Source organism: Loxodonta africana, chromosome 4 (assembly GCF_030014295.1).
Source record: "Loxodonta africana isolate mLoxAfr1 chromosome 4, mLoxAfr1.hap2, whole genome shotgun sequence".
Lineage (NCBI taxonomy): Eukaryota > Metazoa > Chordata > Mammalia > Proboscidea > Elephantidae > Loxodonta > Loxodonta africana.
The window spans coordinates 192,090,791-192,106,306 of record NC_087345.1 but is presented as its reverse complement, the minus strand read 5'-3'; the positions used below and the strand labels follow the sequence as shown (position 1 = coordinate 192,106,306).

The 15,516-nt window shown below is 37.0% G+C and overlaps 1 pseudogene; it reads left to right on the top strand.

Annotated features, from left to right (window-relative positions):
* Positions 1–240: 240 nt before the first annotated feature.
* On the top strand, positions 241–3,009 carry LOC111749152 (olfactory receptor 2W3-like; annotated as a pseudogene).
* Positions 3,010–15,516: the final 12,507 nt, after the last annotated feature.

Here is a 15,516-nt window from a genome sequence, read left to right as displayed (position 1 = left end):
AGGGCCTGGTGTTTTACACCTGAAAGGTCACAGCCAGTGAAAACCCTAAGGAGTGCAATTCTACTTTGACACACATGGAGTCGCCATAAATTGGAAATGACTCTATGGCAAGTTTTATTGTTTCTAATTAATCAATTACTTGGGGACTTCATTTTGAGTCTCTGAGGTTTCTGCACGAGTTTAAGAACTTGGGTCTCTTGGAGAATAAATGGTTTGCCGTGACAAAATTTATCTTTCCCTTTCTTAAAATGAGCAATATCACCAGTGGTTAGGATATGACAATGCTAATCCAGATTTCCTGGGTTCAAACATCAAAGCTCTGTACCTGCACCTTCCTAGATATGGCAATTTACTTGTGTATATGCCTCAGTTTTCCTTTCTGAGGATAATAATAGTGCCAGTTCAGTATTATTGTTGTCAGGGTTAAATGAATAAATAAATGTAAAAAACTTAGAAGACTGCCTTGCTCAAAGGAAGCGCTCCCTTAATGTTGGCTGTTGTTGCTATTGTTTTTGTTATTACTAATATCATTATTTTTGTCTTCAGGTACAGTAGAGATGATGGATGTAACCAATAACAGCCCCCAAAGCCATTTCATCCTTTTGGGGTTTTCTGACCATCCCCATCTGGAGAGAATCCTTTTTGTGGTCATCTTGATTGCCTATCTCCTGACCCTTGTGGGCAACACTACCATCATCCTGGTGTCCCAGCTGGACCCTCACCTCCACACTCCTATGTATTTCTTTCTCACCCACCTCTCCTTCCTGGATCTCAGTTTCACTACCAGCTCCATCCCCCAGCTACTCTACAATCTTAATGGATATGACAAGACCATCAGCTACACTAGTTGTGCCATCCAGTTCCTTCTATGCCTGGGTCTGGGTGGTGTAGAGTGTCTGCTCCTGGCTGTCATGGCATATGACTGCTTTGTTGCAGTCTGCAAACCCCTACACTACGTGATCATGATGCATCCTCAGCTCTGCCTGGGTTTAGTATCTCTTGCTTGGGTCTGTGGGGTGGCCAACTCTTTGATTATGTCGCCAATGACCCTGTGATTATCCCGCTGTGGGTACCGCAAGGTTGACCACTTTCTGTGTGAGAAGCCAGCCTTGATTTGGATGGCCTATGTCAACTCAGCTGCAGTTGAAGGCATTGCCTTTTTTCTGGCAGTAGGCATCGTGCTATAACCCTTGGCTTTTATCCTAGTCTCCTATGGCTACATCGTGAAGGCTGTGTTAAGTATCCAGTCAACCTCAGGGAGACATAAAGCCTTCAACACGTGTGGCTCCCATCTCACTGTTAGTCTCACTTTTCTATGGAAACATCATCTACATGTACATGCAACCAGGAACCAGCTCCTCTAAGGCCCAGAGAAAGTTCCTAACCCTTTTCTACAACATTGTCACCTCCCTTCTAAACCCGTTGACCCATACCCTCAGAAACAAAGAGATGAAGGGGGCACTGAGGAGGCTAATGCTGGGTAACAGGGGGATAGGAAAGGAGTAAGGGCATCTCCTACCTATGAGCCAAGCCTTGACCACAATCTCCATTATGGGCCATTGATGGTGCCTGGAAGTATTGGATCTGGTCTTGGCCTGTGACTCCTCCCTTATTTGTGTTTTCTTGGATCTCTAAAAGACTTTCAGTTCTGAAATAATACATCTCAATGTGTGAACTGCACAACACATACCACCCCACTATACTCCCTAGATGGTTAATAAAGAGGTCCAAAGAGCAAAGGGAGAAAACTTGTCACAAAGGTGAGTTTCCACCAACATATACCAGAGTGCCAAGTAGGAAACAGGTTTCTTAATCAGACACTTTGGTTTGTTGTTTGTTTTTAATTCATTTGCAGCATTCTAGATGTTTTTTGTCAGAATGATCATAAATCTTCTACCATCGCTGATCTCAACATGGACTAAGTGTCCCTTTTACATGGTAGCCATCAAACATTGGAATTCACCAAAGTTTGGTGTTTTCTACTTCCTGCTTTCTCATCCAAAGCCTTTCATCAAGTCTTACTATTTATTTTCTACCATTCACCATTAACATCTGGAACTTCTCCCATTCTCTTGTCTCAGATTCTAGATAAACTAAGAAGTTAACTTATAATAATGATACATGGGTCATTAACATCTGAAAGTATAATTATTTCTCAGGTATATTTTATTTTTTTAGAGAGAAGGACCTCATGTTTGTTAAGTTTCAGCTATGTGCCAGGTGCCTGTGATTCATCTGCTTTTCTCAGCAACTGTCTCAGGTCAGGATGATTACCATTATCTTCATTTTACCCACTTGGGATGTGAGATTTCCTCAAGGTGAACTGATCGAGGAATTAACTCCAAGTTCTGATTCCTAGTTCCTGCTGTTTTTACTGCTTAATGAATATTAAAAAGAATAAAAACGTTTAGCCATTCGATAAGTAGCTATCAAAGATACTTTGGGGTCTAAAGAGCCTGTGTAGCCCCCATTACTTGCATAACACAGTGCAGAGCTACTTCCACTTCTTGTGCAAACAAATCACCTAGAGATCTCATTAAAATACAGATTCTGATTCATTTCCTCTGTGGTGGGGATTCTGTTTCTACAAAGCTCCCAGTGGATGACCTTGCCACTGGTCCTCAGACCGCACTTTGAGGTTCAGGTCCAGGAAGTAGATGATCCAACACTTTCTTTATGAGCATCCAGAGGTCAGGTAGATTCTGCAAAAAGCCGAGTTAGCACTCATAAACCAAGGGGGAATAATGGGCAGGAGGGAATGAAAAGCCTGGCTGAGGGGGATCTGTTCTCAGTTTCCTCCATCCCACAGTCTCTTCCTTTCCACCATGGCCCATATCTATCCTGCCTTCCTAACCCCGTCTCCCCTATACCTCACCTGGGAGAATACTTGCTCAAAGGGCACCAGCCACTTGAGGTCATTGTGGACGAAACGGCCACTGAAAGAGAGTTTCCTGTGCTCCAATTTGACTCTGGTCTAAACATTCAAAACTGTTCTTTTAAATAAGTAATGATGTAGGTGGACTGATGGTGATTAAGGGTGTGAGGGTTACCTATGTTGCAGTTACAGTTTTCTCCTGAGTTAAGAAAAGGAAAGAAAAGAAAAAAAAAACTCCACAATGGTTCCTAGTATAGACAACTGCTAAAAAGTGCTTTCAGGGATTCTCCCAACCAGTCCTCTTGGACAGAACTCATAGGAAGACCCAAGTGGATCCCATGATGCAGCCCTCTGGGCCCTGAAGTTGCCAGTGTTCCTTCCATCTGAAAAAATGCTCCAGAGAGAATACAAAAGGCTTGCCTAACTCTGAGGTACGAAAGTCATTGTTTTTCAGAGCGGCAAGTGACGCTTTCCCTCTGGATCATCCTCTTAACCTGTCACCAATAAAAATTGTTCCTCTGAAATTGTGTAAGAGACTTGACTGACTCCCCGTGTCTAAACCAGGATAATATTGACTTTGCCTGAGCCCTATCTTCCCAGAAGATCATGGCAGCTAATAAATACCCCTCCCTTTTGTGTCCTAGGAACAACTAACTGCAGTTAAAAAAAAAAAAACACCCTTCACCATATAACTCAGATAAACCCTCTCTCCTCTCTCCCTCAGGACTCCTATAAGACTTGCAGATGACTCCCTTGTTTAATGGTTCTGTAAATCCCCGGGCCCATTCTTTTTCTTTGGGATATTCCTTACTAAAGAATGTTCTCTCTATTAAATAAATAAAACAATCTGTTGCCATCGAGTCGATACTGGCAATTCCATGTGTTGCAGAGTATAACTGCTTCATAGGGTTTTCTCGGCCATAATCTCTAGGAAAGCAGATTGCCAGATTGCCAGTAGGTTCAAACCACCAACCTTTGTGTTAGTAGTGGAGCACAAACTGCCTGGATAAAATTGTCCCCTCAATTGTGGGGGACATTTTGTCTTTCATAGCCATGTTTTCTACACCACGTTAAAGAAAGGCAGTTTAAAATAATTTCGGAATGAATTTGTCATTTTTTCTGGTAAATTCAGCATTCTTGTTATTGAGTTTTTAACTTTTTAAATTTCAACCACTTTTATGTGTATAAGCCAATGGCATTAATTATGTCCCCCATCTTGTACAACCATCACCCCTGTTTCCAAATATTTCATCACCCTTAAAAGGAACTCAGTAACCTTAAGTAGTACCTCTCCATTTCCGCCTTCCTACTTGCCTCTGGTGCGTAGTGGTTAAGTGCTATGGCTGCTAACCAAGAGGTTGGCAGTTCAAATCCACTAGACGCTCCTTGGAAACTCTATGGGGGCAGTTCTACTCTGACCTATAGGGCCGCCATGAGTCGGAATCAAGGGCAGTGGGTTTTTGTTGGTTTACTTGCCTCTGGCAGGAGCCCTGCTGGCACAAAGGTTAAGCACTTGTCTGCTAACCAAAAGGTGGGAGGTTTGGACCCACCAGACACTCTGTAAGAGAATTGCAGCCCAGGAAACCCTATGGGACAGTTCTACTCTTTCTGTGAGTCAGAATCAACACAATGGCACACAACAACAGCAACAAAAACCTACCTCTGTTAATAATAATAAACTTTAGTCTCTATACATTGCCTATTCTGGATATTTCATATAAGTGGGATCATAAAATATACGCCGTTTTATGTCTCACTTATTTACTCAGCATAGTATTTTCAAGGTCCATCCATATTGTAGCATGTATCAGAATTTTATTTCTCTTTGTGGTTGAATAATATTCCATTGTATGTGTAAACTACTTCTATAACCCAGTCTTTTTTCAGCAGGGTATTGTTCAGTTTCCAAGTATTTGATTTCTATTCCCTGATTTTTCTGTTATTGATTTCCACTTTTATGGCCTTGTGGTCTGAGAAGATGCTTTGTAATATTTCGATGTTTTGGATTCTGCAAAGGTTTGTTTTATGACCTAATATGTGGTCTATTCTAGAGAATGTTCCACTTGCACTAGAAAAGAAAGTATACTTTGCAGCAGTTGGGTGGACTGTTCTGTATAAGTCAATGAGGTCAAGTTGGTTGATTGTAGTAATTAGGTCTTCCATGTCTCTATTGAGCTTCTTACTAGATGTCCTGTCCTTCTCCGAAAGTGGTGTGTTGAAGTCTCCTATTATGATTGCGGAGGTGTCTATCTCACTTTTCAGTTCTGTTAAAGTTTGTTTTATGTATCTTGCAGCCCTGTCATTGGGTGCATAAATATTTAATATGGTTATATCTTCCTGGTCAATTGTCCCTTTTATCATTATGTAGTGTCCTTCTTTCTCCTTTGTGGTGGATTTAACTTTAAAGTCTATTTTGTCAGAAATTAATATTGCTTCTCCTGCTCTTTTTTGCTTGTTGTTTGCTTGATGTATTTTTTTCCATCCTTTGATTTTTAGTTTGTTTGTGTCTCTAAGTCTAAGGTGCGTTTCTTGTAGGCGGCATATAGACGGATCGTGTTTCTTTATCCAGTCCGAGACTCTCTGTCTCTTTATTGGTGCGTTTAGTCCATTTACATTCAGCATAATTAGAGATAAGCATGTGTTTAGTGCTGTCATCTTGATGCCTTTTTATGTGTGTTGTTGACAATTTCATTTTTCCACTTACTTTTTTTGTGTTGAGATGTTTTTCTGATTTTGGGTTATCAAGTGTGTGGTGCAGACTGTCACTTATCCACCAAGAGAAGCAGTGGTGATAGTTGTGTGTACCAGTTTCCAGTTGCTGCTTAATTTTTAACACTTCTGGTTTTTATTTTTTATTTTACTTCATAGTACAATTTTACTTTATAGCCCGGTATACTTGTGAGTAGAAAAGACAGTAGCAGAAATGCTCTTTTGCCATCCTGATTTTAACATGTTTGACGTTCCTGTATTAACTCTTAAGTTTGTTGTAGTTTTTCATATATATGGGACATATCCTGTAGGGTTACTATGAGTTCAAATAGACTTGATGGCAATGGTTTTTCTTTTTTTTAACAGGTTCAATGTTGTTGGATATATTTCTATTTTGAGACAATCTTTGTGTTTTTCATCTTTATTAATTTGTTGATTTGCTGTAATATGTTTCCCAGTGTTGAATCAAACTCACACTACTTGAATAATTCAAACTTGGTCATAAAGCCTTAATAATGTATTCTTTTATTTACTGTTTTTAAATCCGTATAGCTTAGCAGAATTAGTCTTTCTTTCTTCTAATGTCATTGGTATAAAGCAATTTGTGGGTTTCTTCAATACCAAATGTAAAGTCTTTTTAATTATGTCATGATTTCTAAGTAAATTGCTTTTTTGTTAGACAAATGTTAATTTCACCATATGGTTACTTGAAATTTGTTGAGATTTACTTAACAGCATAGGATCAAATCAATTTGAATACAGATGTCATGTGTGCTTGGGAAAAAATACATAAGACTAATATTTTTTTATTTTGCCCTTTTAAACACTATCTCCGAATCATTTGTAATTCATTTATTAATGAAAACATTTTGTAGAAATCTACCACTTCGATCCAGTTCTGCTTATGCTGTTTTAAACTATCGAGTTAATTTCACCTCACAGCAACCCCATGTCTAGTTTTATCAAACCCGATTTATATATTTGAATCTGTATTCTTAGTTGAAGATGAGATTTTTTTAGGTTTTGGTCTTCAACAGAAGTTTAAATATTATATATGGTCACCATATTAGGAAATATTTTTTAAAGATTTTTTTCTAGTATTACTATGAATGACTAGATTTTTATCTTTGGTGCTTGCCTAGTTTACTACTCACCCCAGTGTCTTTTAATGATTCCATTTCCTTATATTTTATGTTTGCCTTGTAAACAACAAACAGCTAGATGTGGTTTTTAATTCAGTATGAATATCTTGTCTTTTGTCTTGAAAGAACAATATATTAAAGCTACTGATGTTTAATGCAACTTAATACATTTTTATTGTCTTATTTTATTCTTGAAATTAGTGCCACAAGATCAATAGTTTTTCCTTTGTGTCATTTTGTAACAATGAAATTTTCTGTTGCATGATGTTTTACTATTGATTTGTTTGTATCCATTTTTAGTTGTTAAAATATATGTTTTCACATCAAAATTAATTTTTAAACTAAAATTATATATAACATCATAAAAATTATTAAAAGTTTTAGAGTCCTTTTACTTTGATCATACAACCTATTACATTATTCCCTCTAGAAAATAACTTACACTGTCTAAGAGATATTAATTGTATGCAAAATGATGGTTAATCTGGATTGCGCTATAAATTCCTAAATTTCTTTATATGTCATAATACCTTTCAGATTCATTCCCTCTACCTTATATGCCTTTGGTCAAAGAACTTAATAAAACTTCTAATGCAGATTATCTTTCTTAATGTTGTGTGTTGGACATTTGCTGATTCTAAAAGTATCAAATACTGTAGACTTTTGTAGAATATGTCGGTAATGCATTAAATAGAGCTTGAGATCTTCACGAGGCATTGAAGATATCCTGTCTGTGATCCTGGGTGTAATGTCTGGGTCTGATACATTCATGTGCTGTGAAATGGTCAAGTTTATGCTACATGGGAAATAAATCAGAAATAAATAATATTCACACAGAAATAAACCGCACCTATAAATGTATCACTATATTTTTCAACTCTAATGTCACCAGTAAAACACGACATAGTCGTCTTTGATCTATTTAGAGTCATACCTTACTTCTGATTCCTGGTTATTTTTTTTTTTTTAATTTCAGTTATTCTTGGCTTGGAGTAGGATAAAACCCAAATCAAACCCGTTGCTGTTGAGTTGATTCCGACTCATACCGACCCTATAGGACTGAGTAGAATTGCCCCATAGGGTTTCCAAGGAGCTCCTGGCAGATTTTAACTGCTGAACTTTTGGTTAGCTGCCCTAGCTCTTAACCACTACACCACCAGGCTTTTCCGTGAGTGGCATGGAGATTGGCAAATTGACTTGATTATGTGTGTAAAATCTATTCATTCCCACTGTTTTCTCACACTTGCTGTACTAGTTTTGTATTGCAGCCTTAGCTGATTACTACAGATTTAGTGGTTTAAACATTATAAAGAAAACAATATATTTAAACAGAGTACTATTAAATTACTTGTCCTATAAATAAGCAGGAGTCCAGTTGTGGGGTGTGAATTCCCTTAAAAAAAAAAAAAAAGGACTGGATAGAGAGCAGTGTGTAAGAGGAATGTTCATAATTACTAGAGAAATGATGACTTGGCTATTGTTGATCTCTATGGCTAGCCATGAAAAAGCACACGATAACAATTAAAGAGACAAGCAAAAGAGCTGAAGCATGCATGCCGTCATTTAAAAATGTGTGTGTATATTTGTGCATTTGTAAATTTACTGAAACTCTGTTACTCCCTACAAAGTGGAAATAAACATATGAGGAACAGTAAACAACAGAATATGACAGGTTTACACAGATTAAACGCAAAATAAATGTGAACTGAGTCTCTTGTCTTGTGTACTCCTGTTCTCTTAAAATTTATACCACTAAAATTCATTACCAAACCTTCAATTCTTCAGCTCTTCAGAAATTCATAAAACTATGATCAGTTTATATTTCTTTTGACTTTTTCTTTTCTTCAGATAACATCTCCCAAATATAAATGTGAGGGTATTTTTTGGTCGGTTGTTTGTATGTAAGTTCCAGCTTTCAGGATAGGAAAGACTGTAATATTTACTTCACTGCTCTAGCTTGAACAACTAGGTTAGCACTTGGCTGAGAGTAGGGATTCAAATAAACATTCTGAGTGATGCCTCTTCACACCACATACTGGGTGTGTTTGATTACACCTTTATTTCATAATGGGCAGAGTATAACATAACTTCTTATTTTGGATATTAATTTTAAAGCCTAAAGAACCCACGTCTTGAGTGAAAAGAATCAAATCACAAAGCCATTCCAATATTAAAAGCAAAAACAAAAACCAGTTGCTGTCACATTGATTCTGACTCATGGAGACACCATGTGTGCAGCGTAGAGCAGAGCCCCATAGAGTTTTCAATGGCTGGCTTTTTGGAAGCAGTTGGCCAGCCCTTTCTTCTGAGTCTCCAGTGGATCAGTTCAAACTACCAACTTTTTGTTTAGCAACTAAGTACTTAGCCATTTGAGTCACCCAGGCTATTCTAATATTACAGGAAGACAAAGTAAGTCATTTTCATATAAAATAGTAGTTACTGTTTTAAAATTATTACATATAATAAAATAATCAGGGTACAGATAATATTATTTTCTCTTAGAAGGAGGAATATAGTAGACAAGACATAAACGTCTTTGTGAATAAATGAGCCAGTAAATGTTTTGTCTCACCAAAGACCATCTTTTCCTGGAAGAGTTAGTGCCAGAGAATCTCATATGAGGAAACAATTCTCACCAAAAAAACCAAAAAACACAGAATAAAATTACGAATGACATATTTTTGTTATTTAATGCTAACATACATAAATTACATGTCACTGAACTTTACAGCCTTAGATCCAAAGGTTTCGGGTGCTTTTTGAGATGCAGTAGTTATGGCTGCACCATAACAGATCGATACCTAAAAGGTCACAAACCCAATTCCAAAAATAATAGCTAACATTTATTGAACAATGATTATAAGCTACACACACACACACACACACACACACACACACAAACCTCTCCTGATTGGCTTTATTTTATTTAACACTTACAAAAGCCCCACAGGCTAATATTGGAAAGTTTTATGGAGTGGCATTAAGAACTGTGCCAAGGTCTCCCACCAGTAAGGGGCCAGGTTTTCTGCCTGACTGCAGGGCTTATTCCCTTGAACACCACATTGACAGGCGTTATGCCATGTGGTGTTTTATTACAGATTTTTTGTTCTATTATTACCTTTCAGTCCAAAACATTCTCTTAAATCACTAGAACTTCACCGTCTTGAGAGACAACAGCATGGTGTAGTGAAAAATTATCACTAATCAGGCCTTGGAGTCTAATTCTGACTAGGTAGGTAATGAGTTTTATAAAGGTGGGAAATGGTTGCATAAATTTCTCTCACTTCTATTTTTTAATATGTGAGACAGAGTCCTTGAAATAGACGATTACTGAAGTGCATTCATTGCTAATAGCTACTATTATCTATTTTTCCCTTTGACTATATAATTGTATCTTACATTAATTCTTTATATCTGCAAAATAAGGCAGAAAAATATAATAAAACATTATTTGTAGATATCACAATACTTACAGTTCTTCTTTGGATAAATGTCATAAAATGTCAACTTCAGTTAAAGAATAGTTGAAAAACTGAGGCTGTGAAAACTCAGTGTGATATTATAGAGTGCGTACCGGACTTTAAGTCAGGGAATACACTTCTAACTCCTATTCTGCCAATAGTCCAATAAGAGAAGTTGAGCAGTGTGTTCTGAAGTGTTCCAAAATAAAACAGATTGAGTAGACTTCCTATGCCAGGCATCGTCCCAACCACTTTGCATGTATTTCCTCATTTACTACTACTAAAAAGGATATGCGGTAAGTTCTGTAATTACTGAAAGTGTAATAACTGAGGGTGAGACAATTTACTCAAGTTCACACTATTATTGAATAACCTGTTGCCGTCGAGTCGATTTTCACTCTTAGAGACCTTAAAGGACAGAGCAGAACTGTCCCACAGGGTTTCCAAGGAGCGGCTGGTGTATCTGAACTGCTGCTGACCTTTTGGTTAGCTGCTGAGATCTTAACCACTGTGCCACCAGGGCTCCATCAGTAAAGGTGAGAGCCACAAATGAAATCGAGTCAACTTGGCTCAGAGCCCATGCCACAATGTTCTTAAAGGACTCTTTAATATATGTACATATTTAAGAGTCAAATTGAAGCATTTTGAGTTTCTATTTCTATGGAGGCACTCCTATTTAAAATTTGCATCAGTCATATACAATTTAAAAGGTCTAAACATTGGTCTATGCATTATCAAGTGCCCATTTAACAGGTCTCTCCCTGTTGGAGGAATTGGTTTTAAACTTGTGTGTTAAAGGAACACAGTGCTATGGGTGACATACCACAGAGAAATAATGTAAAATAATAGTTAAAACCAGGGTTTCTGTTGCCAGGGCCCTTGGTGAAACACTTACTAGCTGAATTTCGTTTGACAAGTGTCTTATTCTTCTTTGTGAAATTTAATAACCCGAACTGTCAAATGTTACACTAAGAATGCATGTTTCATTCTTAGGACTAAAAGTATTTCATACATACAGGCACTTGGAAGAGTCCCTGGCATACAGTAAGCATCACGTAAGTATTTTAGTAGCTTCATTATTACCCAGTACTGTTTTAATTGAGGTCTGCTGTTTTCACAGATCAGTTGGAGCTCATTACTAAACTGTGATTGCGTTAGCTTCCCCACTGAATTTACTAGATATTTAAATGAACTGAATTTGTCACAGGGACTTTTCTAAAATACTGTATTTTTTCAGTAAAATAAACCTCACCTGAATGTCCTGGGCCTTCTGTTCCTGGTGGCTCACAGGTGGTGCCACAACAGCTCTGTGATTAGGAATGTCCACGTGAAACTTTCACAGCACAATTTTACCAGAGACAGGAGTGGGATTTATAGCACGGCTTCCTTAGAGCCGGTCATCTGAGATTTGTTCTCTAAGTCTTTGTTTTAACAAGAGTTTTGATTCCCTCAAATGTTATAACTTGGCAAGGAGACAAAACGACGTCCCAGAGGAAAGATACATACATACATACACATATGTTTAAAATAAAAAATGAAAGATACATATTTTATATATATGGCAAACTTAGAAATTACGCATATATTTAGAATCTCTGGAGCAATGTCCTGTTGAACATATTTAAATGGATTTAAGAGTTTAAAAAATGAATTTTTTATATAAAATATAATGTGATGCCTACCCATAAAATTGACTCGATGGCACTGGGTACTGGGTTTACCCATAAAATAATAAGTACATCAAACTTATGTTTTGAGGCTGCAAGTTTTAATAGAAAGAGGTTCACCTCATATTTTATCTTCTTTCTCTCCAGGTTCAAGGTCATCTCCAGATCAAGAATGCATGAAATGAAGAGTGAGAGGTGCTGGACTGATATCTAGCTTTCTGGTGTCCTAATCAAAATCGAGGATACAAACACAGTCTTTAGATGTAGTCTGTATTGTCTTTTAGATAACATTTTTACTCAATTGAATTTTCATAGTAAAATGTAGTGGAAAAAGAAATTTTTTGCTTTGTATCTTTTTGAATATAAGGACAACTAATATTTAAACCATTTACCATAATTAGTCAAAATATGTCATATATTAAATCTATATTATGTGCAAAAATGTTTACTTGCTTAATCTGAAATATTCCTACAATTCATTTCCCAATTACTCTATATGGAAATTATGAAATTTATATACTAAAAAAATCATTAAAACGTCATTTAGAGAGTGATTAGTGGAGTTAGAATTTTAATAAAATGCAAACTAATTCCATGGACTTTGCCATTTTCCCTAATGTTCCCTGAAGTCCAATTGAAATGGTCTGGAGTCCATGTAGAAACATAACATGGATTTAATTCTATTATGCAATTTGGGAGAGCTCACATAACTGAATTACCTTTCTTGCCTAGAAGTCAAGCACTATGATTCTAAACATATAATTGACACAAAAGAAGCATCCACAACTTATCAAAAATAGCATCCAGAAGATGAGTAAATAAAAGCCCTACTTGAAAGTGTTTTCTAATTAATAATAAAATGAACACAAGGATTCAAATAAACCCAGCAAAGGATGGGATATGATATGAAGGAGGAGATAAGTCGAAGGGGTTGTTAAAGGAGGACAGATCACATAGTTTTGAAACTGTGCCTTCAGAAGATGGATCTCTGATGAAAAGAAATACATGCTTATCTAACTACCAGGCATTCTTTTTAGAAAGGAAAATGAGCAAGCTGGATTTCATTGCACTTAAAAAGTTTCCTTTTCTTAACCAGGTGTAAGAAGATTTAAAAAAAAGTGTCGTTAAGACTTATGTGTAAATGTCTGGAGTAACATGAGGTAAAATCAGCATTTGATATAAGCTGCCACGATTCAAAATATACTCTTGGAATATAAAGTGTGCTCTATTTTTTTTTAATAGAATTGTATTTATTGTTGTTGTTGACAATATACAAGGTAAAACATACATCAGTTCAACAGTTTCTACGCGTACCATTTAGCGACATTGGTTAAATTCTTCCACTTATGTAACCATTCTCACCCTCCTCTTCTGAAATTGTTCCTTCCTCATTAACATGAATTCACCACTCTCTCTGTTTCCTATCTAATCTTTTGAGCTGCTGTTTTCAATTTGATTCCATATAGATAGTTCTTAAAAGAGCATAATGCTCAAGGCAGATATGTTTTACTAGTTAAGCTAAACTATTCTTTGATTTTAAGAAGACTTCAGTGGATATTTTTGGTTTAAGGTTTAAAGATTATCTAGCAACAATAGTTTCAGGGGTTCATCCAACCTTCATGGCTCCAGAAAGTCTAGAGTCCATAAGCATTTGAAATTTTCTGCATTTTCCCCCTTTTGATCAGGATTCTTCTCTGGACTCTTTGATCAGAATGCTCAGTAACGTTAGCCAGGTACCATCCAATTCTTCTGTTCTCATGGCAAAGGAGGCAGTTGTTCATGGAGGCAACTATCTACATATTCCATATTTTTCACCTATTTCTGATTCTCCTTCTTCCTCTGTTGTTCCAGGCAAACAGAGACCAAACATTGTGTCTTGGATGGCCACTTGCAAGACACCAAGCACTACACACCAAACTAGGAGGTACAACAGAGGTACTAAACATGGTTTTAGGCCAATTAACTGGAATGTCACATGAAACATGACCCTAAAGCTCCAAGCTTTCAATTTTCCCAGATTCATACTTTGTAAATTCTACTTTCTGATTATTCTGGATATTTGTAGCTGTTTCTTCTCATTTTGAGTCATGCCACTTCAGGAAATGAAAGTTTCACTCCATCCACATAATTAAGGTTGACTCTACTTTGAGGAGGTAACTCTTCCCCTGTCGTGGTTTAAGTGCCTTCCAACCTGAGGGGTTCACCTTCCTGCACTATATCAGACAATGATCTGTTGCTATTCATAAAATTTTCACTGCTAATTTTTATCAGAAGTAGACTGCAAGGCCCTTCTTTCTAGTGTGCCTTAGTCTGGAAGCTCAGCTGACACCTGTCCACCGTGGGTAACCCTGCTGGTATTTGAATACCAGTAGCATAGCTTCCAGCATCACAGCAATATGCAAACCACAGTTCAATAAATTGACAGACACATGGGGAGGTGGGATAAATACATTTCCACAAAAATGATTTATTTATTTATTTATTTATTTATTTATTTATTTATTTATTTATTTATTTATTTATTTATTTATTTATTTATTTATTTATTTATTTATTTTTCTACCAAGAGCTTTTATTTAATTAATGCACAAAGTTTGGTGTATAGGTCATTGCAGGTGTCTCTCATTATTCTAGTTTCAGGATTAATGCAAGTACTAGGTGTAGGAGCAAATTCAAGACTAATGTTGATTTTTTAAATATCTTTTTCCTGCAGTCTGCTAACATTTTGACTTTATTATTTGTGCTAGGTATCTTTTTTATTATTTAATTTTATTGTGCTTTAAGTGAAAGTTTACAAATCAAGTGTCTCTCCTGTAAAAATTTATATACACCTTGCTATATACACCTAGTTGCTCTCCCCCTAATGAGACAGCACACTTCTTCCCTCCACTTCTTATTTTCATGTCCATTCCGCTAGCTTCTGACCCTTTTTATCCTCTCATCTCCCCTCCAGGCAGGAGCTTCCCACATAGTCTCATGTGTCTACTTGATCCAAGAAGCTCACTCTTCACCAATATCATTCTCTACCCCGTAGTCCAATCCAATCCCTGTCTGAAGAGTTGGCTTTGGAGGTGGTTCCTGTCTTGGGCTAATAGAAGGTCTGGGGACCATGACCTCTGGGGTCCTTTAGTCTTGGTCAGGCCGTTAAGTATGGTCTTTTTACGAGAATTTGAGGTCTGCATCCCACTGCTCTACTGCTCCCTCAGGGGTTCTCTGTTGTGTTCCCTGTCAGGGCAGTCATCAGTTGTAGCTGGACACCATCTAGTTCCTCTGGTCTCAGGCTGATGTAGTCTCTGGTTTACGTGGCCCTTTCTGTCTCTTGGGCTCATAATTACCTTGTGTTTTTGGTGTTCTTCATTCTCCTTTGCTCCAGGTGGATTGAGACCAATTGATGCATCTTAGATGGCCACTTGCTAGCATTTGTCTAATTCGTAATTTCATTGTCTGATTGCTGTCTCTCTATGGATTTTTGCAGGCTATTAAACTTTTCATTATTTTCTTGAATAACCTTTTAACTTCATCAACTGCTTCATCTGTGTGTTCCTTGGCTTGTTCTGCGTATTGCCTGATTTCCTTCCTGATGTCTTGAAGAGTTCTGTATATTAATCGTTTGTATTCTGCATCTGGTTATTCCAAGAAGGCACCTTTATCCAGAAGATTCC